This window comes from Equus caballus, chromosome X (assembly GCF_041296265.1).
Source record: "Equus caballus isolate H_3958 breed thoroughbred chromosome X, TB-T2T, whole genome shotgun sequence".
Classification (NCBI taxonomy): Eukaryota; Metazoa; Chordata; class Mammalia; order Perissodactyla; family Equidae; genus Equus; species Equus caballus.
In genome coordinates this window covers 23,491,014-23,518,087 of record NC_091715.1, presented here as the reverse complement: position 1 = coordinate 23,518,087, position 27,074 = coordinate 23,491,014, and the positions used below count along the sequence as shown (strand labels likewise).

The 27,074-nt window shown below is 36.7% G+C and overlaps 1 protein-coding gene and 1 pseudogene across 1 annotated transcript in view; one reads left to right on the top strand and one right to left on the bottom strand.

Annotated features, from left to right (window-relative positions):
* The window catches only part of IL1RAPL1 (interleukin 1 receptor accessory protein like 1), a 1,275,105-nt gene that overhangs the window by 522,111 nt on the left and 725,920 nt on the right, over positions 1–27,074 (bottom strand). The gene's annotated exons all lie outside the window — the stretch shown is intronic.
* On the top strand, positions 12,734–15,509 carry LOC138921970 (transcription factor SPT20 homolog pseudogene; annotated as a pseudogene).

Here is a 27,074-nt window from a genome sequence, read left to right as displayed (position 1 = left end):
AAAATTTTTTTCTCTCAGTCTTTATGGTGATGCCTGAAGCTAAGCATGTGGTCCTTCTGTTAAATCTTATCTTTCTTACACACACTATGTTTATAGCTACTGGCACTAAATGTGAAATTTGTTTGGATTAGGTTTTCTTTCTAGAAGAGCTCTGGAGGACCTATTGATTAAACTGTGGTTGAAATCAGCCCTCGTGAAGAGATTAGAGTGAGACCACCGAACAAATGGTAAGACCTAAAAATGCCAGTTTATTGCCTTCTCATTTGAATTTTTTTCTTTTAAATTTAACTGGTAAATTGAACTTCATTCATGGTCTTCTGCTAACTATAAATTCAAAATAATTATCTCCCTCTTTTTTGGTGGAAAATGCTTAATATAATTTTACCGTTTCTATTTTTCTAGCCTAATATTCTAGAATATTAGATTTGAGGAGGCCTTGGCATGTGAAATCCTAGTCCAGTATTTCTCTGCCTGAGTTATTCCTGGGCATGAGCACTTTCGAACTTTACCGCTGTAGACCCCAAGGCCTCCTTTCAGACTACTTGAGGGAGAAGAAAAGGGAGAGAAAGAGAGAACAAAACATGTCACTGAAGGAAACTGAGGCCCAGGACGTGGGTTCAAGGTCACATAAATTGCAAATAATTTCTTCAGAGAAGCTATGGCTGACCTCCTGGATCTTTATCCGTCTTATTCCTTTGTTTATTTTCTTCATATCAATCACAATTTGTAATTACTTATTTCCAACTATTTAGCTGCCTCCTCTGTTAATATTTAGTCTTCTCATAATATGTAAAATAAGAGAGTTAGATGTGTGCTTTTTGAATTCTTAGAGGCACACGTTTTTTTTAACTGAGGTAAAATTCATACAGCATAAAATTAACCATTAGCTATTTGAAAGTATACAATTAAGCATCATTTAATACATTCATGATGTTATGCAACCATCACTTCCATCTAGTTCTAAGACATTTTCATCATTCCAAAAGGAAAACCATATGCATTAGCAATAACTCCCCATTTTCCCATCACCTCAGCCCCCGGCAACCACCAATCTGCTTTCTGCCTTAATGGATCTGCTTACTCAAAGTATTTCGTATAAAAGGAATCATACAACATGTGGACTTTTGTGTCTGGCTTCTTGCACTTAGCATAATGTGCTCAAGGTTCAGCCATGTTGTAGTATGCATCCGTATTTCATTCCTTTTGTTGGATGAGTAATATGATATTTAGCTTTTTCGTACATAAGCTGATGGACATTTGGGCTTGCTTCCATTTTATCTATTGAGAATAATGCTGCTATGAACATTCGTGTACAAGTATTTGTCTGAGTCCCTTCTTTCAACACTTTTGAGTATAAGAGTAGAAATGTTGGGTCATATGGTAATTCTATGCTTAACTTTTTAATGAATCAGGCACTATTTTTTTAAAACTTCTTAAGCTCTTTCTCCCCTTCTGAACAATCCGGTTTCTCCTGGCACATGAGAATAATCCATTACAGGAATGCGTTTACTGACAGCCTGTTGAGGCTATGGACTTAAAAGGTCTAATGATTTCCATAAGTGCCTAGTACAGTGCCAGGCATATCGTAGGTACTCTCAATAGATATTTGTTAAATGAATGAATGAATGAACTATTAGTTAATGGTTACATAGCTCTGATTACATTTCTTTTTTGCTTAATCTCGCTAAACAACTCTCAGCTACAACCCATCATACTAGTTTTTACCCCTTTTCGTGGTATGCTTCTTTGAAATAAGACACACTTCTTGACAGTGAATGTGGCAAGCAAAGAGGTGTCTTCCAGGCCCAGTAAAAAAATTATAATACAGCTGTAAAGATTTTCTAGCACTGAATAGCTACCTGCAATCACCTGATTCGCGCCTTCTCCCACCCTACATATAGCAGAGCTTCTTCTAATGGTAGTTGGCCTTCCTGATTTGAAAGATAAGGGAAAGGGAGGATAAATGTGTGAGCCACATTTGGGTCAGTTGCAAATCACTTTTTTCCCTCCAAGCATCACACAGGCAACTTTTTCTAAAGTGACTGTGTAGTTCTTGTACTGTAAATCTTGCTCCTGGACTGTTGTGGAGAAGAGGTGACCCAGGATCTAGATGCTCGACTAATCCTACACCCCAACTCTCTCATATTATAATGAAAATTCTGGGGAAACATGTAACAGGGTAAAACAAAACCTATATTGATCTCTAAAGAGGAGAGAGAAGTACCAGAGTTCGCTGAAATCGTAGCCATTCACAAACAGATTTTTCAGAGTTAGATTAAGTTTTCGAATTTTAAAAACATGCTTTTTTCCCTACTACACATAAATCAAATCTGGACAATGTCAGGAAACAGCCCCCACAATCAGTAATTATTTTTCTACTAATGCTTCTCTAAATATTTTTTAAATGTCATAATGGCATATGCTTCATTCGGTTTTACTTTGCAGGGTCAATATTTCCTGATAATAGCTTTGCTTTCCTTGACTTCAAAAGAAAAATATAAGTAATAAAGAAAATTAACTGTGAAGATAGAAAATAACCTTAATTATAAAGGACATTTATATCATATTCTTAATTACATATAAAGAAAAAAACTGAATATATTCCATAAGATTGACAGAAGTGTGTATTTCCAGACTTTGGAGATTAGAACAGCATAAAGATATATTGTTTACCAAATTCACAATCAGAGTTTCATGTAAAAATGTGACCTCTTTGAATTTAGCACATTTAGAGAGTGGTCCAATTTCTGCAGACACAAAGAAGACAGAACAGCATGTCTGTATTCAGGAAAACTATTCTACACCCAAGAAATGTTTGGGGGAAATGGAAATGCAAGCCAGAAGTGCTCCCTGAAGGACAGGTCCCAGCCACTTGTCTCAACTTACATGTTCATGGCACCAGCTTGGTGCTCTAATTTGAAGGTAACATGTGAGATCCTGCTTGCTCTTTTCATCATTTTCTAATTTCACATTTTTCAACTCTTTCATCTCCTTTTCTCCTGTTATGATTTGAGACAGTTTCATTCTATGTAAAATTCAGCATATTGCCCCACTCCCTTTTTTTGAGGAAGATCAGCCCTGAGCTAACATCCGTCGCCAATCCTCCTCTTTTTGCTGAGGAAGACTGGCCCTGAGCTAACATCTATGCCCATCTTCCAACATCTATGCCCATCTTCCTCTACTTTATATGTGGGATGCCTGCCACGGCATGGCTGGACAAATGGTGCGTAGGTCCAGGCCCGAGATCCAAACCAGCAAACCCCAGGCCACGGAAGTGGAACATGTGAACTTAATGGCTGCACCACCAGGCCGGCCCCAGCATATTGCCTCTTAAACTTCTTGGAGCAAAGGCATGCCATTTCATAAAAACAAAACAAAACCATTAAGCCCAGCAGGGGGACACTCAACATAACATAGGAGTGAATATATAACTATCATTTATTAAAGGAGTGAATTAACTATTACTTATTGAACATTTGAAAGTCATTCATTCAGTCAATACATATTTATTGGACAAAGACTATGTGTCTGGCCCAGCTGGGGATAAAGCAGTGAGTAGGCAAAGTACTTGCTTTTATGGAGCTTGTAATCTGCTGAGAGGAAATGATGGAGGGAGGAACATTGTGTAAAAAGCTTTATATGATACCACTTCACACCCTTTAGGATGGCTATGATAAAAAAATGGAAAACAAGTTTTGGCAAGGAAATGGAGAAATTGAAACCCTTGTACTTGGCTGGTGGGAATGTAAAATGGTGTAGCCACTGTGGAAAACCAGTTTGGCGGTTCCTCAAAAAATTATACATTGACTGAGCATATGATCCAGCAATTCCTAAACCGAGGTATATACCTAAACGAACTGAAAGCAGGGACTTAGATACTTATACATCAGTGTTCATAGCAGCATTACTTACAACAGACAAGAGGTGGAAACGACTAAAATGTCTATCAAAAGATGAATGGATAAAATGTGGTGTGTGTGTGTTTACATATATATGTATATATATGCAATAGAATATTATTTGGCTTTTAAAAGGAATGCAATTCTGATATATAATACAACATGGATGAACCTTGAAAATATTATGCTAAGTGAAATAAGTCAGACACAGAAGGACAAATATTGGTTGACTCCACTTATATAATATACCTAGAATAGACAAATTGATAGAAATAAACTAAAACAGGTTACTTGAGGTTGAGGGGAAGAAAGAACAAGGAGTTATTGTTTAATGGAAACAGAGTTTCTGTTTGGGATGAAGAAAAAGTTCTGGAAATGGGTAGTCGTGACAGTTGTATAACATTGTGAATACACTTAATGCCACTAAATTATGCAATTAAAATGATTAAAATTGTAAAGTTTATGCTATGCATATTTTACTACAATAAAAATTAAAAAACAACAGCTACAGAGATTAGATTAGTGGTTACTCTGGTAAGGAGGGAGGGAGGGAAAGGAAGGAGGGAGGGAAGGGAAGGAGGGAGGGAGGAAGGCGAAAGAGGTGACAGGGCACATGTATACCGTGATGGATGGTAATTAGTCTTTGGGTGGTGAACATGATGTAGTCTAGACAGAAATCTAAATATAACGATGTACACCTGAAATTTATATAATGTTATAAACCAATGTTACTTTAATAAAAAAATTTTAAAATGTAACCAGAAAATTTTAAAAAAACATTGAATTGTACACTTTAAATGGATGAATTTTATGGTATGTGAATTATATCTCAATAAAACAATTATCTTTAAAAAGCTTGATATGCATTATCTCATTTACTTTCCTTTTATGTCATCTCATTTAACTCTCTCACTTTAAATATCATGTCTGTATTTTGTCGCCTGTATTTGTATCTCCAGCTCGGACCTCTTTCTGAATTCTAGATTTATATATTCAGTTGCCTATTTACTATACTTGAAATCTAAAAAATTATTTCAGACCTAAGGTGCCTCACAGACAAATCTTTACTTTTACCCTCAAATCTACTCTTAGCCTAGTCTCTCCTACTTCCCTGATAGCCACACTATTCACCTAGATGCTCAAGCAAAATAGCCAGAAGTCCTTTGAGACATTACCTCAACAGAAGTAGCAAGAGGCAAGTGAGGAGGCACTAAAAACTCAATAATCAAGATAAATAATATTTCAATGCAATATTTAAAAAATCAAATTAAACCAAAAAAAATCCACGAGAACAGTAAAGCCTTATAATTCTTCAGTATATCACTGTGTTTTATATTTATCAATTATCACTAATTGATATTTTCTTGATTTTCTTTCTTTATATAGATATATTTTCTCTTGCTTACAGTGTAAGCACCATAAGAGAGGGAGGCTTATCTGTCTTGTTCATCACTTTATCTCTTAACTATATCCTCTAGTTCCCCAGCTCTCCTGCTAACTGACTTCTACGTTGGATTTTTCCCAAATGAGATCAGTCATTTTGGCTTCTGGGTGGGGTAACACCACTTCTTTCCTCTTTTGTTCCCTCCAGACAGAGGGGTGGTTGTGGCTTCCTGCCATTGCTAACCTTGGGATTGCCTCATGTCCTGCCATTTCATCTCTTCTAACATATTTATAATCCATTTCCCATAATAAATTCCCCCACTGAAGTGCTTGGAATGAATTCACCTTAACTGACTAGATCCTGGCCAACACAGTGGTTTCAGAAACAAATATCTGAGTGTTTAAATTCTACATAAATTCTTAAAAGTCTCCCATGAGGTAAAAGAGAGATAAACAAATTATATAATTATATGTTTGCAAATGTTACAAATAACACTGTTTAAACAGAGTACATTTAATAAATTAAGGTACTTTTGCATTTTCCAGTCTATGATGAAAGTCTTATTTATATATCTAAAACAAAAAAAGAGAGACAAGGAAAAAAAAGCAGAATTAAACTGTGAGCTAAATTTAAAGGCAGAATTATACATTTTTGGGGAAAGACCTTTTTATTCTATATGATTTATCCATATTTCACGGTTGATTTTTTTCAATACTTTTTATGCAATTTTAGTATCAATTCCGGTCAATAGTAATTTTCAGACTTTTCTGACTAGAAAGAAGAACCATTAATCTGAATCACGTACAATTCACTAAAGGAACAAATGATTTAAATACCAGCAATCTAATAACTTTACTTGGCCAAAATAGGCCATTTTTAGAAAAAAGAAAATGGTCTAATAATTTGTGTTTCTTTATAAATATAACATGCTTAGAATGTGACAATTATATTAAAGATTCTTGTCAACAAAGAATATAGGAATATGACACTTTGCGGTTGTCAGAATATAACACCACAGAGAAATGTTAGAGATACGATTAAAAATTTAAAAACAAAACATGAGAAGGTCTAATTTTTATCCAAATGTGATAAAGAATACAAGAAGAAGAGGAGGTCTCATGGGCAAAGGAACCTACTGTGTGATCATGGACAAGTGACTTGTCTTCCCTAAATTTCAGTTACCTGATTATAAAATTATAAGGATACATAATCTCATAGAGTTGTTGTGAGAAGCAAATAGTATCCTGAGGTAAATATACTTTGTAGTGGACAAACCGCTACGTAATATATATTATTGCCGTTACTATTACCTGAAGTGAGGGTTTCACCCCTTGGCTTATTGTCAACCTCACTACATCTCTTGAATCTTCTCACTTATGCCCGATGTTGTTTCACAAACTCTTCATTATTTATAACATTTCACCACTGGCTAAATATGGAATTTATATCAAGGTCACTATTTTTTGAAAGCTTAATCTCCTTTCCAGCAGCACCTCATAAAAGAGATAAATCACATAGCTCTTTATATTTAATCTCCTTATCCTACTATGAATACAGCCTTCTTCCATTTCTGTTCTCCAGATTCAACTTTTCATTTTTATAGAAAGGTTCAATATGAATAAAACACCCTTTCTGGGAGCGAAGTCCCATACATTTGAAATTCAGTTAAACTTGTCTCGTACTGTTGCCAGAAAGAGCCGCAGTTGATGTGAGGCATAAAGTGGAAGGCATCCCCGGATGCAGCAGTAGGGAGAAAATAAATAAATAAAACACCATGAATGAAGGCTTGTCTATTATTAGCTCTGCTCTCTTTTCTTAGTTTTAGATGGCTGAATCACCGAGGGGAGTCTAAAACTGGATAGTTAAATATTTGTGGATGCCAACAGCTGTGTACACAGAACGGACATTTTGAAACTCAGTATTTTCGCAAGTATGGGTCATATGAAAAAGACTTATCCCTAGTCAGAGGAGAGGTAGAATAATTACACAGGACTCTGCAACAGTCAACTGTCAAAACTTTTTTCCTGTCAATACTATAAGATTATTTCTCAAGTTCTTTTCATACGAAAGAACTGTTACAAAGACTTGAAAATGGCTTTATTGTATACATGATTTCCAGTTGCAATATCTGTTTCTTCCTTGAAAGTCCATTATGATAATAGCAAGAACAAAACAGAGAGAGAATTCTTATGGAATGGAGGAGTTCAACCTCATTATATGCAGTCTTATCAGGATGCAGGGTTTTCCCAAATTATTCTTCATACACACAAGAAGAATATCATAATGATGAACTGGACATCGTCTCCTTGAGTGCTTTTTTAAAGCTACAATTTGCGCAATAGCATTGTAATCATTCCCACTTTCAAAGCTCTTCTGTTTACTAGTCTTTTAAATGCAATTGTAATTGACTACCTTGGTGGCTAATTTGCAAAAGCTATTACATTGCTTCTGACTTCTGGTTTTCTTTTACTAATATAGATTTATTTGTAATCCAAATTATACAAAGTATTGCTACATAATTTGACTTTGTAGTTACTGATGTCTTTATTTACCATTTATTATGTCCATAATGTATAAAGCACATAACAGGAGTAAGTCATTAATTTGAATTGTGGCTTTGGGTATGTTAGTTTCTCATTTGTCAAATTAAAGTCTACATGAAGGCTTACATCCTTTCCTAAAATTTCAAAATAACATTATGGATAATATCATTACACGTTATATTTACCTGATCCCTTGTGCGTTATTGAGAGATTCTACACAGAGGTTTTCTTTGTGTGCACGTGTACGTCCTCTTTGTCTACCAGTAACTTATCTCTTTCTCTTCACTAATCAAAATATTTCCATGGTAGTGTAAACTACTCTCCTTACTTTCTCAACACAGGCTCCTCACTTCCTCTACTATGGTCTGAATTTTCTCACCACTATTTCTCAGAAAATGTTGTTACTAGGGCTATCAATAGCCTCCTGGCTTTCAGTCATTATCTGGCTTGAGCACAATATGACATTTAAAGCTATTTACGTCCATTCATCTTGAGATTTTATTAGAAGGGCCTTCTCTTGGTTTCCCTTTTGTGCCTCTATTCATTCTGTCCTTCTCCCTTAAATGCCAGTATTTCTCTAGGCTTTTGTGCTTGCTATTCATTTCCTCTTGAGTGCTCTTATGTTACCAAGTGATAACCAGAATGAAGTATTCCTGCCCCCACTGATAGATAACAGTTGTGTACTGGTGGGGTACAAAGTAACAGAGTAAATGTTGTACCTTTTTAAGAAATTGAAAATAAGTAAATTTTTAATGAATGCATGTCAAAGGTGGAAAATCCCCACCTCTGAGTCCCAGCCCTCCTGAAGCTAAACCTGAGGGCAAATCCTATTACCAGGTTCTTTGTTATCCATAAGAATTGGACTAATTACCTCCCTCAACAATGTTTGAGAGTATCTGTTTCCCCACACCATTAGCTAACATGATAAGCCATGAAGTGATTTAACCTTTGGCAATCTAATCGGTAAAAACATGGTCTTTTATTTTAGTTTTCACTTGCAATTCTATTATTTGTGAGGTTGAATATCTTTTCATATACTTAAATAGCATTTGTATTCCTTCTTTTGTGAACTATCATTTTGATCCTTATTTGTCTCCTGGGTCAATGATCTTATTTTTATTAATTTGCAGGAGGTTTTTGAGGCAAAATTCTGAGATGGGAAATACTGGCAAATGATTTGAGACCAGGTAGATTAGAGCACTGGTTATTGGGGAATCAAAAGAAAGGAGAATACAAAGAGTATAGGACCAGAGGTGGTCATCTCTTCTCAGGAAGAGAGAGGTACCTTTGAGAGGAAACATGTCCTTTGAAGATTTATGGTGAAGAAAAAAAAGGAACTGACTGAAGTTAAAAAGCTCTAATGAAGTAAGAAGTGTCAAAGAATCAGAAGAAACCAGACTTGTGAAAAAAAATGTACCATTTGCAAAAATACCATTACCACCAACAATAACAAAAATAAAATCTACATATCATAATGACAGCAAAAGAAGGTGGTCTTGAAATATGAAATTAAGTAAGCCATGATATCTCCCTACCTTACCCACCTCAAAGTATCTTCTATCACTGTTTCAGAAGGCAAAAAGCCAAAAAAATCAGAATCAGTACAGCAGAAAACACACTGCATACATAAACATCCATACTTGCACAAAGCAGAGGAAACTTTTAATTCAACACTCCAACAGTAGCTTTATACTTAAACACGCAATTGCAGAATTGGAAGAACAATATGAATCATAATGTTTTTTTAAAAAAACCTCCAAATAGTAAAAGACAAATAACAGGAAGATATGAAACAGGAGCTAGCCAAACTCAGGAGAGAAAGGGAATAAATGAGGACTAAATTACAAGGTGCCTGTGGCAGGCAGAATTTCTAAAATGTCCAGTGAAAGATGATCCATTCTGATTCTCAGAATATGTAAATATAATGTTACCACTCCTGTAATTATGGTATATAATGTGGTACCCGAATTTAAAGTAGGGAAGATTATCCTGGATTATCCAGATGGGCCCTCGAAAGCAAAGACTTTTCTCCAGCTGGTGGCAGAAGAGGAAGCATGAAAATGATTCAGTGTGCCCACACTGGCTTAAGGATGGAGGAGGACAGTTGCCAAAGAATGTCAGCAACTTTTAGGAATGGAGAGTGGCCCCTGGTTGACAACCAGCAAGAAAATGAAAATCTTAATCCTATAATCACAAGAATCTGAATTTGGCCAACTACTTGAATGAGCTTGCAAGTGGATTCATCCTCAGATCCTCCAGTTAAGAGCCCAGCCCAGTCAACATTAATTTTGGACTTGTGTGATGCTAAGCTGAACCTGCCCTGTGTTATGACCTACAAAACTGTGAGGAAAAAAATAAAACAAGTGCTGTTTTAAGCCACTAAGTTTATGGTAATTTGTTATGGCAGCAATACAAAACTAATAGAGTTCCGGAGGGAGAACAGGTATGACTACAATTAACATAGGCTCATAAAGGATAGAATATAAAAGAGACAAGAAAATGTAGTAATACAAGAAGGTTTAGAAAGAACATGACGGAAAAGACAGGAAGGTATTATCCAACATACTTATAGCTGAAATCTCTGAAGGAAAAAAAGCAAATCAAGGAACAGAAGAAATATTTTAAGACTATAGTTCAAAAAATGTTTGCTAAAATAAAAGCCCTAAATTTACATATTAAAAGGACCTATCATGTACCCAGGAAAACTGAGAAAGAATGGCCAGTTTCAAGAAATATCTCAGTAAAACTATAACACTTTAAGAATAAAGAATGTATCCTCTGAACCTGCAGAGAAAAAGGTCAAGTCACTTACATAACAAGGAAAGCACAAAGCACAACAGCAGAGCAACATTTTCCAGAATCTAAAGGAAAGGACAGTATGAGCCAAGATTTTATAACAAGTTAGGTTTTAAACATTAAAAAACAGGATCTCAGGAAATATTGTACCTATGAACCCTTCCTACAAATAGAGAACGAGAATTTTACAATGAAAGAGTAAAGATTTGGAGAAATTTTGGTAGCGAGCATACTTAATTAAAGATCTGGTACTAAAATAAAGGCAATATGAAGGTTAGAGGAATAACGTGTATATGTTATTTGCTCTGATAAAACAGGAATAACAGAACCAAAAAATTCAAGAGAAGGGAGAAAACAATATAGAGTAACCCGATTCATTAACATGTAGGTGAGAATTAAAATATTATTTAAAGCTGATATAATAGTAAAAATTTAAGTAAGAAAAAAAGAGGACTAAAATGATTATATAAAGGTATTAGTATAAAGACAACTTGTGGGAACAAAAAAAAATGAACACAAAAAATACTATTTTATATCATAAAATAGTATGGCAGAGTTGTAAGATCTTTTTATATTAAGGATATTACTTCTTTTTGAAGTATATTGCAAATATTTTCTCCCAGATGTTATCATTTAATTTCATTCTGATTGTATGCCATGCAGATTGCCTTTTATTTCTTTGTAATGATTGCATCAATCTTTCACTTTATACCTTCTGGATTTTGTGTCTTTTAGAAAGACTTCCTCTACTCTACAATTACATATATTCTTTAATTCGCTGATATTTTCTTCTAGGAGTTTTATAGTTTCATCATTGATCTATTTATTTTTATAGAAACGGTAAGATAGACAAAAGTTTATTTTTTTCTCAAACAGCTTCCTTTTTAAACAACACCACTGAGTGAAAACTGTATCTGTTCTCTGCTGACATGTGATGTCACTCTTAGTGTATAACAAACTTCAGTGTGTTTTGGGAATTAGTTCTTAGATCTCTAAATGTTCGACTTATCTTTGTTGAAATTTATGCACCAGTAACACACTGTTTAATATGATATAATATCTGGTAAGGCAAGTCTTCTGCCATTGCTTATTATTTAGGACAACTTCTTCACTCTTCTTGGGTGTTTATCTTTCCATGCAAACTTTAAAACTACATTGACTGGTTCTAATGGGGCATCTTTATGAATGATCAGTTTTGCTTCAAGATAAATAATTTAATGTACTGCATTTGTGAAAGAAACATGAAATTTGCATGTGAGTTTAAGATGATAGCCACTTGGACACCTGCCATCAAATTCCCTATCAATGTTTCCAAGTGCTCCTTGGCTTTTAGGCGTAGTTTCATAGAAAAGTAGAACGAAGTCCGGCTTTGGCATCAGAGATTTAGGTTTGTACCCTGCCTCAACTGCTTACTATTTTGTAACCTTGAGCTCATTACTTAAGTTGGTAGAATGTCAGTTTTTTCATTTGAAAAATGAGGGTAAAAATGTTTGCCTTGTAAAGTTCCTGGAGCACTACATAGTGTATTTTGAATAACTTTGAAATATGCCTGACTCTTGGTGAGAACTCTCTGGAAAATAACTTGTAATAGATGTTGACAGCATCTTCATCAATAGCTTCAGTCTAGATTTCTCTCCTAACTCCAGAATTGCCATGATTTGACTCCTTTTATTTGTCCGATAAGTTTCTATTCATCATTTAAGAAAGCTCAACTATTACCTCTTTGGGGAATAGTTTTTCTCATTTTCCCATGTTTAGCACTTCCTCTCCTTTATCATTCTGTCTAAAAGTTTATAAATTGGGGTGTATTCTATTTATCTAGTTACTTGTTTGCCTCCCCAACGAAACTGTGAACTCTTCCATAGCAAGTCATTTGTCATTGGTACTATTGTCTCAATCCTAGCATTTTATCATAATTCATTCTCAAAAGTAGTTGTTGGTTGAACGAACAAACATTTTTTATGGGAAGGAGGAGAGCACATAGGACATATTTATATTTGTACTTTTCTATTCTTTGTTATTTTACAAAAGCAAAGGGAAAAAAAGATGGCACTGCATCAGTCCCTAGAAATGATTTTTATTGTTATCTTCTAAAACAGCATAGACTAGACATGGATGCGTGGCCCAACTCGCCAGTAGTAACCACAGGCACCAGAACAGAAAGTGTAGACCACGAGACACAACACCTGCTACTGGGCGGAATGCACAGCCGGAGGTGGCACGCAGGCGCACAGAAGGCTGTGCGGCCTGAGCCTGCCATGTCGACTTCCGACTTCCCGCCTAGCCAGGGGAAACAACGCAAGGCGAGGCAAGGCGAGGCCTAGCACACAGGCAGCAACCCATATAGAGAAAGGTATTTTCGGAGACTTGCAAGAATTTTGCCTAGTGCTTCCTTGGGGGAGGATTTCTGGGTGTCTATATTGAAGTTAGGCTGGTGGTTCCACTGTGGAGTTGGGCGTTATGCAGAATTATACATGATACCAAAGACACGATTTTCACTTCGCTTCATCAACGCACTTAACGCTTTCTCTTCTTTTAGGGCCCCTGTCTTATGCGCCGATGGTCAATCTACACCCAGGAGGGCAGGGATACTCGCTGATGCTCAGGGGAGAAAATGGCTCGTATTCGGAGACCATTCGACCGTCTTATGAAGAGGGGGAACTGCTCCAGTACTTGGATGCAGAAGAATTACCTCCTGTTTTGGTGGGTCTCCTGGAAAAATCTCAGGTGAACGTTTTTCACTGTGGATGCGTCATCGCAGAAATACGGGACTACAGGCAGTCCAGTGACGTGGAGGCCCCTGGTTACCAGAGCAGGCACATTCTCTTACGACCAACCATGCACACATTAGCCTGCGATGTAGAGTCCCTAACCAGCGACAGCCAGACATGGACCCAGGAGGACAAACTGTTGCTCGAGAGCCAAGTGATCTTAGCCACAGCTGAACCACTGTGTCTTGATCCTTCTGTGTCAGTAGCCAGCACTGCAAACAGTCTGCTCAGTAACAAGCAGAAGAGGAACACTGGCCCAATGAAATGCTGCTTCAAGAGGTGCTCGAGCCAGGCTCTGAGTCGGCAGCAGGAGCTCCCTCATGGCCCACCTCCACCTGAGCTAACAGTATGACTTATTGCCAACCAAGCAAAGAGAGTAACGCAGGTGAGCAGTATGACCTCAAAATTTCTGGAGCAGGAAATTGTGTGGATGTGTGGGAACAGAGACCCTGTGACTTGGTGGTGCCTTCTGAAGTGGATGTGGAGAACTATGCTACAGGGAACAAGTCTGTCAACTCTGATGACTCCCAGCCAACAGGCTGGCCAGCCCATGAAGTAAAAGATGATTCTGCATTTGAATGGGAAGCTGGTGATCAGTACCAGAAAACAAAGATGTTCTTCATGTGTTCGCTTAATGATCCACTTATCTCTGGAAAAAGAAGTTCACATAAAAAAGTCAGATGTGAGAGAAAGATGTCTCCCCTCGACTCCTCCAGAGATGACCATTCAAATAGTTTCATGCCTGGGTCGAAGACTGATGCTGGGAAGGTAGTCAGTCAGTCTGAGGAATTGGTCCAGAAGAACATCAACTGTCCAGTCAAGATGTCACACAGCTCCAGTGGCTCAGCCAATCTCAGCCCACTTTCTCCAGGGAAAGAAACAGAACAGCCTAAGACTGTTGGTTCAGTGAGTTCAGTGTCGATTCAGTCTTCAGTACTGGAGAAGGGAGTCAAACCTCCACCTCCACTCATCAAACTTCCTTTGAGCTCAGGAAAGAGTTCTGCAGGTAACAGTTTTCCTCCACAGCAGGCAACCAGCTTTCATAAATCTCCATCTCCTGCCTCGGCTTCTAAACTACCAAGTCTTTCCCAGAAATCCTCTGCGGAAGTGAATCAAGTTAGCACATTTCCTGCAGCTGCCCTGTCCACTGCCAGCTCATCACAAAGAATCCCAGCTACCCAGGTCACGGCCAACTCCACTAGCCTCAAGGTCATTGAAGTGGTGGGCCCTGTTCATAAAGCCCAGCCTTTGGTGAGAGGTCCGAACCTCGTGCTGAACTCTACCACTCCGGCCGCAGCTCCTGCAGGAATCAAGCCCAGCAACCTGCCGTCAGGAGGTCGGCCACCAAATGCACTGCTGGCTACAACACAGGTACCTTCTCAAGGAAGTGTTCAACTTATTTTTAAAAATGTTCCAGGTCTCAGGCCCTTAACTCTACTCCAGCTTCCACAAGGTTCACTCATTTTGAACACCCAGCAGCAGCCGCAGCAGCCTCAGCAGCCACAGCCACAGCCTCAGCTGAAGCTGCAGCCTCAGCCTCAACCACAGCCGCAGCCTCAGCCTCAACCACAGCCTCAGCCTCAGCCGAAGCTGATGCTGCAGCCTCGGCCTCTGTACCAGCCTCAAGCCTCAGCCTCAGCTTCAGCCTCAGCCACAGATGCAGCAGCAGCAGGGGCTCTATCAGTTGATTCCACAACAACAATTTCAACAACCCACAACTTTTCATCCCCAATAGCCAGTGCCGCAGGGTTCTGTACAAGGTTCAGCCAGTCAAAACCTGACCGGATCTGCTCAGCAAGCTGTTGCCATCCACCTCAGTGGAATGGGAAGTTTTCTGCAGCCCCAGACAGCTTTGTTGTCTCAACTCTGCTCTGCCCAGGGAAGACCTGGGCAAAGTCTTCCTCAAAAGAGAGTCCAGCTCTCCTCTGCCTTGCAGCCACAACTGCAGCCGCAGCTACAGCCACAGCAGCAGCTACAACTGAGAATCTTCCAGCACCCAGTGGCTATGGCAACAGTAGCAGCCCAAACTGCTCAGCCACATCCACCCACTGAGCACACAGTACGCTAGCCCAAAGGTGAAATGAAGAGAGGCACACGAACCACTCCAAAATCCTGAGTCTTGCATTACTTTTTTCTCTTTTTAAAAAAAAAACACAGGAGCATTGAGTCAAAGGATTTCTAAGTTTTTACTTCATTTTTGTCTTTAATGTCTCAATATTTTACATTGCTAGGTGTACAAACTATACAGAAGCACAACTCTATCCTTCTTAAATAATAACAGAGAAATGATTTAATGAAAAAAAGATGGACTATGGGTGCTAGCCACTATGAGGTTAAAATCCCAGCTCTGCAATTTACTAACCATAAGCCTATTCCCTAGCTTCTCTCAATCTCCATTTCCCTTATCTGTAAAATGTGAATAGTAATATATACTTCTTAAGTTTATTGTCAAAGTTAATGTAAGAAAGATATATTAAATATTAAAATTTAAATTAATTTTTAATTAATAAAAATATTAAATATTTGAAAGAAATAAACATAAGTACTTAAGCTGAAAATAAACTATAGTAATAATATTAGTGTGAAGAATAGTTTTGTTACATTACATAAGAGTCAACCTCAGAATCAACAGCAAATATGCCACGGAAATTTAATTCTTAAAATAACCAGACTAGACTTTTAAAAATAAGCAAGGAATTTGAAAACCTAAGGATTTCCTTATGCATTCAAATATATATAGAGAGAGAGAGATTGATTTTAATACTCTATTAATAAACATTAGCCTTTTTACTCTACCTAGATGCCCCACATGGTGAATTCTGTCTGATGAAACTGGATGCATTAGACACTTGTAATTCATTCTTTAGTAATTGAGGGATGATTTGGATATATGACTTAATATCATTTGCCAGACAATATTCCTTAAATACATTATTCATCTGGTGCTTATTATTTTGCAAACACTTCGCAATATACAAGTGCACCTACTGTCTGCCATTCATCTTGCTCCTCTATTCTGTCTCAATTATTTTGTCCCATCAGACGAGATAATAATCATGAGAGAGAAAAGGTAAGTTTCTTGACTTATAATGGGTAAGTGAATAAAAAATGATAAGTTTAGATGAACTGATGAAACAGATTACAACAGGGAATTATAGGGAAAAGTAGGAATAATTGTGATATGAAAATATCTTTAAATATACCTGCTAATTAAAAATGATTTCTGCATATCTTAATATATTTTAGGATAACAGAGTAAGGTAAAAAACTAAGTGACTCGATCAAACCATCCTCCCCCCAAAAACTTGATTAAATTCATACATGTGGATAACACTTTTAAAATAAAACATTTTATATATAAGTGTAAAGATTTACATCACTCAAAAATGTTATCTTCCTGATTTTCTTGAACTGAAGGTGGCTTGAAAAGAATGAGCTATTGAAAATGTCAGAAAAATATACTTGTTAAATAGTTATTTGTTGAAACACGCTATTTTGTTGTAATGATATTTGCTATTTGAGCCATCCCTTTGGATGGCGGGTAAACATCTTTCACTTAAAATGTACAAATATAATGCCATTAATCATTTCCCCAAGCCTATCAGAACCTTTACTGTTTGGTGTTAGAAAAATTCACAAAGTAATTGAATTAATTATCAAGTAATTTTAATGACTTTAAACAACAGAAACTCTACCTGTATCCCCTTATCATCACAAACTACTTTTAGTCAAACTTGTGGACTCTGAGGGATTCTTAGAGAAATTCTCAGACTTCCTTTTTAACAGATGAACAACAACCAACTTAAGGTAATAGTATAAAAAAGTTGGAGGAAGACTGAGTCCTGACACTAGCAAATGTATTTATGATAAAATATTTCCATCTGTGGTATTTCTGACCATATCATACTCCTTTCCATAATTACCCTCCCTGCATCTGCGTACTCTGTGGAATCGAGTTCAAACTATTTTGTCTGGCCATACGAGGCCTTTTTTGATGTAGATTTGGCCTATCTCTCCACCCCGTCTCCTACCACTTCCATATTCACATCTATGGCTTTGGCAGTGCTTAACTATTGCTGCTCCCCGTGCGCCATGTTCTTCCTCACTTCCGTGTGCTGGTGGAGACCCGGGAACTCCTCTCCATTCTCTGCTCATTACTTAACACTCAGCCTGGGCACAATCCCTCTGGAGTCTAAGTCTGTTTCCATATCACCCTTTATTACAGCACATTTTAAACTATTTCGCAGCGTTGTGGATCAAATTTGACAGTAAATAGAAAACTAAGAATTGAAAAAGGACATTAATATAAATATCCTTTTCACGTTTTTTGTTTATTTTTTCAAACACAGATCGTATAACTTTGCATGCATTTATATAGCATTAGTGCTTATAGTTGAACGATTAAAAATTTACTCTGTATAATTATAAATATATGCAATGTATATTTATATTCTGTAAGTCTGTGTTGAATGTTGCAATTGTCATTTTAAAATATCAAGAGTACTAAGTCAGAATTATCGTAAAAAAGAGGATTTATATAATAGTACTTTTATAAGTATTTGAATAGAATTTGTCTTTACGTAGAAGTTAAAGGAATACTTACATAAAAGAAACAAGAAAATTAAATACAGCTTTTTTGTTTTCTTGGCTTTGAACCAAGAACCAAGAACCAAGAAAATCTTCCAGAAATTATGATTCAGTCATAGGTCATTCTGATGAACTGTAACAGAAATGTCTTCCTTTACAAATTCCAAGGCCGGAATGAAGAACAAGAAGAAGACAAGCCAATAAGACACCTCTTTTTATTTCAAATCACCCCATTTCTTGTTCATTTGTATTTCTCAGAAGTTGTGAATTCTGGGCATATACTAAGCTATGCAAATAAAACAACATTCTCCATTCTCTGTTTACCTGTTAGTACATCATGTGATAATAGTCAGATGGAGTCGCATTAGATTGGGGTGCTATGTTTGGGATGATAGGACTTAAAAACAGATGTGGGGAAATGGGAAATTGTTGTTCAATGAGTAGAGTTTCAAGAGGAAAACAGTCTAGAGGTTTTTGCACAACAATGTGAATGCAGTTGGCCCTCTGTGCCCGCAGCTTCGACATCTGCAGATTCAGCCAACTGTGGATTGAAAGGCGTGTGTTGGTTGTATCTGTACTGAACACGTACAGAGTTTTTTTGGTCTTTATTCCCTATACAATACAGTACACCAACTATTTACATAGCATTTACATTGTGATAAGTATTATAAGTAATCTAGAGATGATTTAAAGTATATGGGAGGATGTGTGTATGTTATATGCAAATACTATGCCATTTTATATAAGGAACTCGAGCGTCCTCTGATTTTAGTATCCACAGGGGTCCTGGAACCAATCCCTCATGGATACCAAGGGATGACTGTATACCTAACACTACTGAACTGTATACTTAAAAATAGTTAAGGTGGTAAATATTATGTTTTTTACCTCAATTAAAATTTTAAAGCAACAACAATAAAACAGATGTGGCATACGAAGTACTTCATTTTCAGGAGCCTTAGGGGAACCTCAGTCATATATGTACTTAGAGCACAATGATGAAGAGCATAACCCTCTGGAGCGAGACTGTCTAATCTCAAAACCTGGTCCAGCCACTGACTAGTTGTGGGACCATGGGTAAGTCACATAACCTCTCTGTTCCTCAATTTTTTCATCTGCAAAATGGAGATATTTAATAGAACCTTTTTCACACAGTTGTTCTAAGGATTAAAGAAGATAATATTTGTAAGCTGCTTACACATTCCATAAAAGAAATTATCCAGAATAACTGAACTGGAGGGGTTATTCTTACCAAATTTAAAGGATATGTTTTAGATGATCTAACACAATATAGGCTATCTGACAAACATGAAATCATTCTGGTGAGCAAAAGGAACCACCTGGAAGTGGTACTAACTCTCCAATGCAAATGAATGAGATCTGCATTATCGTTGATTTATAAAATGGTGTGGCATCAGTTTTCTGATACTGTGGACACAGCAAACAAATGGTAGTTTCTAATATAAGCCCCAAATCAAACATCCCAACAGGAGATCCCCTGAAATGCAATTTAAGTTTCCTCATGCCCTCATAGCCTACTTCAGTGCAGGTGGCTGCAGGACCTTATGTATTTAATGACTCATGATTCTCCCAGGCAAAGAGGGAGAAGGCCAGTGAGCACACAGTGTTTCAGAGCAGAAGGGAGCCTGTGGTTAAAGTTGGAGGCACCAGTCAAAACCAGCAGTGCCCAACCACTCTTCTAAAATGCTTAACAGTAACTATGAAGGGGTTGCCATACTTTGCATTCATTCATTCACAAATATTTATCGAGCACCCATTACAGGACAGACTATGTCAAAGCCCCAAAGACAGAGCAGTAAATGAGACATAATGTCTTTGAAAAACTTACAGTCTAGTACATTAAGAACAAATAAATATTAACAAAAGATAAAACTCTAGCTTGGCTTTCAAATCAAATTGTATTTATCAAGCACAATTCATGCATTAACCTTTTTACTTTTTTATTATATTTCAAGATGGTATGGCATTTGATGATAATTTTAAGAAACACTGCAATTTAGGATTTAAAATGGAAATAGCAACAGACCTCCAGATGTAGTGTTGACATAATAACACTTTTTTATCACTTGCCCTCATTTCAGTTTAATAAGCTCTCTTGGCTCTCATCTTTCAATGTTTAATCCAAAGCAATTAAACTGATATGCAAATGCCATCTCCATTGCTTTAGGAGTGACACTTAACACACAATTTCATTATAATAGGCAACTGGAATATTTGTAGAATGATCAACTCATTTTTATTTTTAAAATATGTGCTTTTCTTGTGATGCATCCTTATAAATAAAATGTCATGCAAATTTTATTTGATAAATGCCATGTGGATAATATTTGTCCTGTATACTGAACACAAAGTCCACACCATGCCATATTTCTGTTTAAAAACCTGCTATTCTTTTGCTCAGTCTCTACAGAAAGGAACATTTTAGCTAATGAGGAATATTAGCAAAAAGTACAAGATAAGCAGAAATGAACAAAGAGGAGGTGTGTGTGTTCGTGTTTAAGGCAGTCTGTCTTTCAGGAGTCAATTCTAAGTAGAGAATCAGAACATTATAGTGGAAATACCAGATACACTTTATGCGAATAGATTCAGTTAGTTAAGCTTGTATGGTAGGTTATTTGTATAAATGGTCCCAGTTCTTCAGTCCTGCCTGCATCCACACCCGTTGCCATGTAACCATTCTGACTCTGAGTCCATCATGTGACTTGCTTGGGCCAGTGGCATGTTAGAAGTCATGAAGCAGGAGCTTCAATCAGTACTTATACATCTCCATCTCTTCTTCCTTTGTTGCACCCCTGCTGTTGACATGAGAACATGCCTGAGCTAGCCTCTGGAGGATGAAAGTCTCATAGAGCTAGATTCTAGCCTCCCCAGTTATTCCATCTAGGGCCAACCTAAATGAGTCAACAAGTAGTTGACTTCTAGAGAGGAGGTCAGTTTTAGTTTAGGAGATAGTATACTTTCTCATCTCTGAGAGTCCTTTTTTTATCATCATCAGTTGGGAAAAATGCGTTATGTAGGATGGTACATATCACTATCTTAAGATTTAATAGATTTTCCATTAATCATTATTGACATATATTCAATAACACCCTTAAACACTCAGAGGCTTTAGAAAGATACTCTATTAAGAAGAAAGATGTATCCAAATTTGAGCATTTCTTCAAAACCGACATACTTTTCAATTAAATGCTTTGGTCCAGTAGCTGAAAAACCATTTGATGGACAAACTAATATTAATAATAAATGTATATTAAGACCATAAATTCACTCAATAAATATTTATTGAGAACTACTATGTGCTAGTCATTGTCCAAAATTCTGGGATACAAAACAGATAACCTTTTGGACTTTAAGTGGTTTTCTTCGTGAACTCAAGTAAATAAATCCTTAATTCAACCAAATACTATAAACACAACAACATAAAAATCAGCATTACAAAATTTGTTTTGACAGAAATAAGCTGAAATATTAAATTTGTGTTAATGCACAAAAAGGAAATGAAAATATAAAAGAGTGAAATGTGTGAGCTATAATTAATCTGGGCTTAATTTTAATTTTGACTCCTATAATTATCTCCTGACTAATCTATTCCATCTGTGACCCAAGACTTATATGGCTAAGAATCATTTAAGTGAATATAAAAACCTGTAGTTTTAGCATGATCCCAAGACACACAGTTGGTCAATTTACCAAACCCTGAATCGTGTAAACCCATATCTCCTGGTGGGAGAATTTAAGGGTTTAGAGAATGGGGCTGAGGTGAGGTAGATGGGGTTTAAGTTCAAGCTTCACCATTTATTAGTTGCCTGACCTTGGGTTAGTTATTTAAACTCTTATTACTATATACATTTTTTAAATTCCAGAGTCGTATTACACTGAATATGGCCTTTTAATATTGGAATTATTAATAGCTCACAGATATGGTTTTTTCCTCTGATTCTATGGCTCCATGCCATACTTTCTTACCTATATTAAGAATCTAAAATGAAAACAGCAAAAAGAATTCTAGCCAATTAGCATAAAAATTTACCTCACACACTCCTCTTTACTCTGATCATCACACCTGAATTTGCAAACTAGATTTTTCTGACACCCAAGAAGAAAGAAATAATTACTATTTTTTGGTTATTGTTTTATGCCACAAATATATCCCGGCTGTAATCACTGAAGCACATCAAAAAGAAAAGTATCTTAAAAAACGTATGTGACAAAGCTAAATAAATGGTTGCGACACACACTGCCATTTATAACTATATAGTCTACTTGTTACATTCTTCCTAGAACTCTTCACGTATTGTACCCATCCCTTGAGTTCTTCTCATGACATTAGATATAAGATATATGTATTATTAAATACAATTACTGTTGGTTAGTAATGGCTTTCTAAATTCCAAGCTCTGCACAATCATCATCACCACTTATCTTTCAAAGAAATGTGGCATTGTAAAAAAAATTAATAGATTGCGACTTAGAAGCATTGAGATTGAGTGCCATCTGTATCAGTGTGCTGGTTGCTTTGGCAAGTCTCCTCACTCCTCTGAGCCTCTTTGTCCTCATGTATAAAAAAATGACTAACAATATCTGACCTCACTCATAGGCTTGATATGAGGATCACAGTTAAAATGCACGTGAATATGAATATAGGTGGAAGATTTTCATAAATAATAAAGTTATATGTTACTAATTTTCCGTGAGTCTTAGTTTCTCCTACAAAAAGCAATAATAATTTCAGCCTCATAGGATTTTCTGAGGATTCAATGGGAAAGTATATGCAAATTACCATAATGCCAGAGACAGAGGAGTGGCACAATAAATGATTAATGGTGGCTAAGTAACTTTAAACATTGAAATCGACTTAGAAATTTAGAGACAAAGAATTACATATATATATATTTTCACATATTATAATCCATAATATAATCACATATGTACCCTTTTTCATTTGTAGTACATTAAATTATTCCACGTGAGAAAGAATAGCAGGGAAAAATCTGATGTGAAAATAACATGGTGAGATTCAGACTTTCTCTGATTCTCCCTATTATCCCCAGATAAAAAAAATCATAAAGTATTAGATGTCTTATATTATTAGCTTTCCGTTTCTTTATTGTTTTTACGTATTGGCTTGATGAGTAATTGTACCAAGAATATTCTTTTGAGGTAAAAGTCCTTTGTTATGGATAATATAGGATAATAGCTCTAAGAAAAGAGAAGACTACAAACCAGCTACGATTTATGTGGCCCATAGTCAAACGTTCATTAATTGATTTTTTAAAAATCTGAATACATACAGGATAGAATTCCCCAAGATTAACAGGGGCTCCTGAATTTCTAGTTCCTCCATCATTCCTTCTTGTCTTACCTCCTTTAACCAGGTTATAAGCCCCATAACCCCTTCCTGGCTTCATTTAATTCCCTGAAAATCTAAATGGTCCAGTCAATCATCTTAACAATGCTCTCTTTTTATCCATGAGTTTCTCACTACGTCTTTTCATTTCACTCAATTTTCCAAGCCCTGACTCCTTCTCCAAAGTCATGCATCCATTCTTCAACCACACAATAAAATCATCCAAAAGGTTTTTTTAAAGATTATTTTTTGTAAAATCCCTACACATTAATGAGAGTAACTATTTCAAGGTATTTGAGGTTGATATAAATTCTCCAAAAGAGAAAATGAAGTTGAAATGGAGATTAGAAATAAAACCACCAGAAGCAAAGTAAGGTCAGAGAATGAGAACTATGTCCGAGAAATTTGAAATGTTAAGTAGAAAATCTGGTTGAGAAAACTCCTATATAAGGAACAGTGAGGAAGTCTTATTTTTAGTAATATGGCAATCTAGGTTATTTGGACCAACCTTCTCACTGAAAAGAAGTAAAAATACTGGATTTTTTTTTCTCAAAATGAAACACTTCATAAGATTTGTGGGCCAAAGTCTAAGCAAAACCAGAGCTCAAAGAGTTAAGTTGCCCACTGAAAATATTTTCCTGAGAGCATTTACTGGACCTAGTAATCCCAGTTGTCACAGCCTAGGGTTTAATGGGGGCACAGGTCCAGAAGGCTGGAAATAGAGGGCTCAGTCAAATCTCAAGTTGAAGAGAGCCCCCATCCAGTAAAGCTAAAGGCTAAACCCTCAGGAAAATGAAACATAACTAAACTTGACCCTGCCCAACCCCTTAGACATCCTTAAGGTAGATTTATAGCACAAATTCATATTACTTAGTCACCCCCCCAAAAACCTCAAGCTATGAATTTCATTTAATTTACAGTGATTCCAGAGTGATCACACCTTAGGCACATGCCAAGGCAAATGGAAATCCTTTCTAGGAGCATTCCCCTCCATCCTAGGCCTCAGAGAATCCTCAAAAATAACATTGAAAAGAAAATGATCATCTCGTTGGGGAAAAAAACAAAGGAAAACCAACTAAGCACAAAAGGAAATAAGGTGCCTTGAGCAAGAATCATGAGAAAGAACAGAAAAACAGCTATCTTTCCACCCTCTGTAGTGAAACTACAGATACTAGAATTAATCAATCAGCAATTTTAAAACAAAGAAATAAAAGACAAGCATAAAGCATATATAGACATTTCTATATCTGTCTACAAAAATTACCTAACCAACTTGAAATAAAGCAATTCTTAGAACTTCCAGAAAAGAAAAAAAAACTAAAACCTCAAGGGACAGGTTTAATACCACATGAAATACAGCTGATGAGAAAATAGAACTCAAGCATACAGTGGTGGGGAGGGGGCAGTCCCTGAAATAAGGGCGTGCCCACCATCCCCCCAATGTCCTTCCTTACTCAGGGTGAGGCTGGACAAATGGATAATGGCATACTTTTTATAAATGGGATGGATCTTGAGGGTCACAGATGATGGTAAGTCAGCTTTTATAAAAGCACAAATGTAAGGACCCCAAAGCCACAGATTTCTAGGCTGCACCCTTGGCCTTGTTCACCCTTAAAATGAATGCTTTGCTGCTTATATAAAGGTTAGGAAGAAAGAAGAGCAAATCAAAATCCACTCAGAAAAAAAAAAAAAAACAGGATGTTCACCATGTATGTTAGAAGTTTCTTCCCAAATATTTTATTCTACATTTTTTTCAATATGAAAGTAAATGCAAAGTGTAAAATCATGATATTTTTGTACTGTAATCAGACTTACAGAGAAAAATAACAACCAACCACTTATTATGTACCAAACAAGGTACTAAATGTTTTATGTAAATCATCTCCTCAACCTTGAAGAAGGCATTAATATCGTCCTTTGATATTTCATATTCAGAGAAGAGAATTAAGTCATAAATGATGGGGCAGGATTTGAACTCAGGTCTGCTGATTCAAGAGCTCAAGCTCCTAATACCAAAAATAGTGTTATTTTAATAACACTCTAATAAAATAATAAAATAAAGTCAGGTTAATAAAATCAGGTTAAAAAAGCGGTGTCATCTTCTCTTTTTTGGAGGAAGATTAGCCCTGAGCTAACATCTGCTGTCAATCTTCCTCTTTTTGCTGAGGAAGACTGGCCCTGAGCTAACATCTGTGCCCATCTTCCTCTAATTTATATGTGGGATGCCTGCCACAGCATAGCTTGACAAGCAGTGCGTAGGTCCGCACCCGCGAACTGAACCTGCGAACCCTGGGCCGCTGAAGCAGAATGTGTGAACTTAACCGCTACACCACCAGGCTGGCCCCGTCATCTTATTTTTAAGAAAGATCTTTTATACCTATACCACTTCAATGAAGTTCCCCCCAAATTCCTTCCCAGACCTTTGACAACTTACCATCAAACTGGAAGACTACTGCTAGGTAAAAGGACTCGATCCTAAATATGTTTTTTACCATTCTACATTATGAACAATGTCTTAAATGGAGATATAGAAGGCAACCTGATATATATGATCAATTTGGCATCTAAAAGATCGTGCAGGTTAGAGCAATGGTCAACTGTAACAGTGCAAAGTGTAACACCAATGAAGGTAAGAGCCTCTACTTGGTTACACAGTCAGCTGCAGGAGATTTACACACATCAGCAGCAACATGCTGACTATGAGCCAGCTAGGGGACGTATCCAAACTGATTTCAGCTAAAATAAAAAAAAAATCACAATATTTAGACCAAGGGAGGGGGCAGTGCTGCTCTTCTCCATGCTAGTTTGACCAAAGGATGGGGACGTGACTGGAAATTGTGTCATATGAATCACTGAAAGAACTAGATACGTTTAGCTTCTAAAAGAATATAGGAGCATAAGAAGGGGGAGAGGGGACAGAGGCAGAGGTGACAGAGGTAGACACGTGTCCCCAGACATCTGTCCATAGAGAGACTTAAATGATTCCTGTCAGCGATTTTTAAATTCAATTTTGCATGTTAGATTTACTCAGCTTAGAACCCACTCAAGTTTTATTCTCTGTTTTTTATGAGTTTATTTACATCTGGGAAAACTCTAGCAAGGATCAGAGCCAAAGAAGGCATAAAGATATTACATTGCCTCTAAGCACTGTTTACACTCCCTGCATCACTGGAAGAGTAGGCTAAACAGGGACGTTATAGCTTTCTTAAAACATCAGAAGAGCTTTCATAAGAATGAAGAATTGCAATTGCTCTAGGGTAGGTCCCAAGATAGACAACTGGGCTCAAAAGGAAAGAACTTTGGAAAGCTCAGAATAAAGAAGAAATTTCTAACTGAATGCTGCCAACAGACATGCCTGCCTCAGGATGTCATGGGCTCAAGCTTGAAATATAGGATAGACAACCATTTGGCAGATAAGGGGAAATGGCATGTAAGACAAGTTCATAGGACTAAATGAGTTACAAAGCCCCCCTTCCACAACCTAAGATTATTTTAGACTAAAATTCCCAAATCTCTTTCTCTTCCTTTGACTCTCTCCGGAACTTCCAACCTCATTTCCAAATACTTGTTTGAAACAGTCATCCTCAAAATTCTTCTAGTACCTTAAATCCATTCAGTTAAAGACCAGAATATATCATCCGCCCAATTTCCTGTTTTTATTCTGATACCACATTATCCTAGTCATCCAAGCAGGAAACCAGTCATTATGGGCCCATCCCTTTCCTC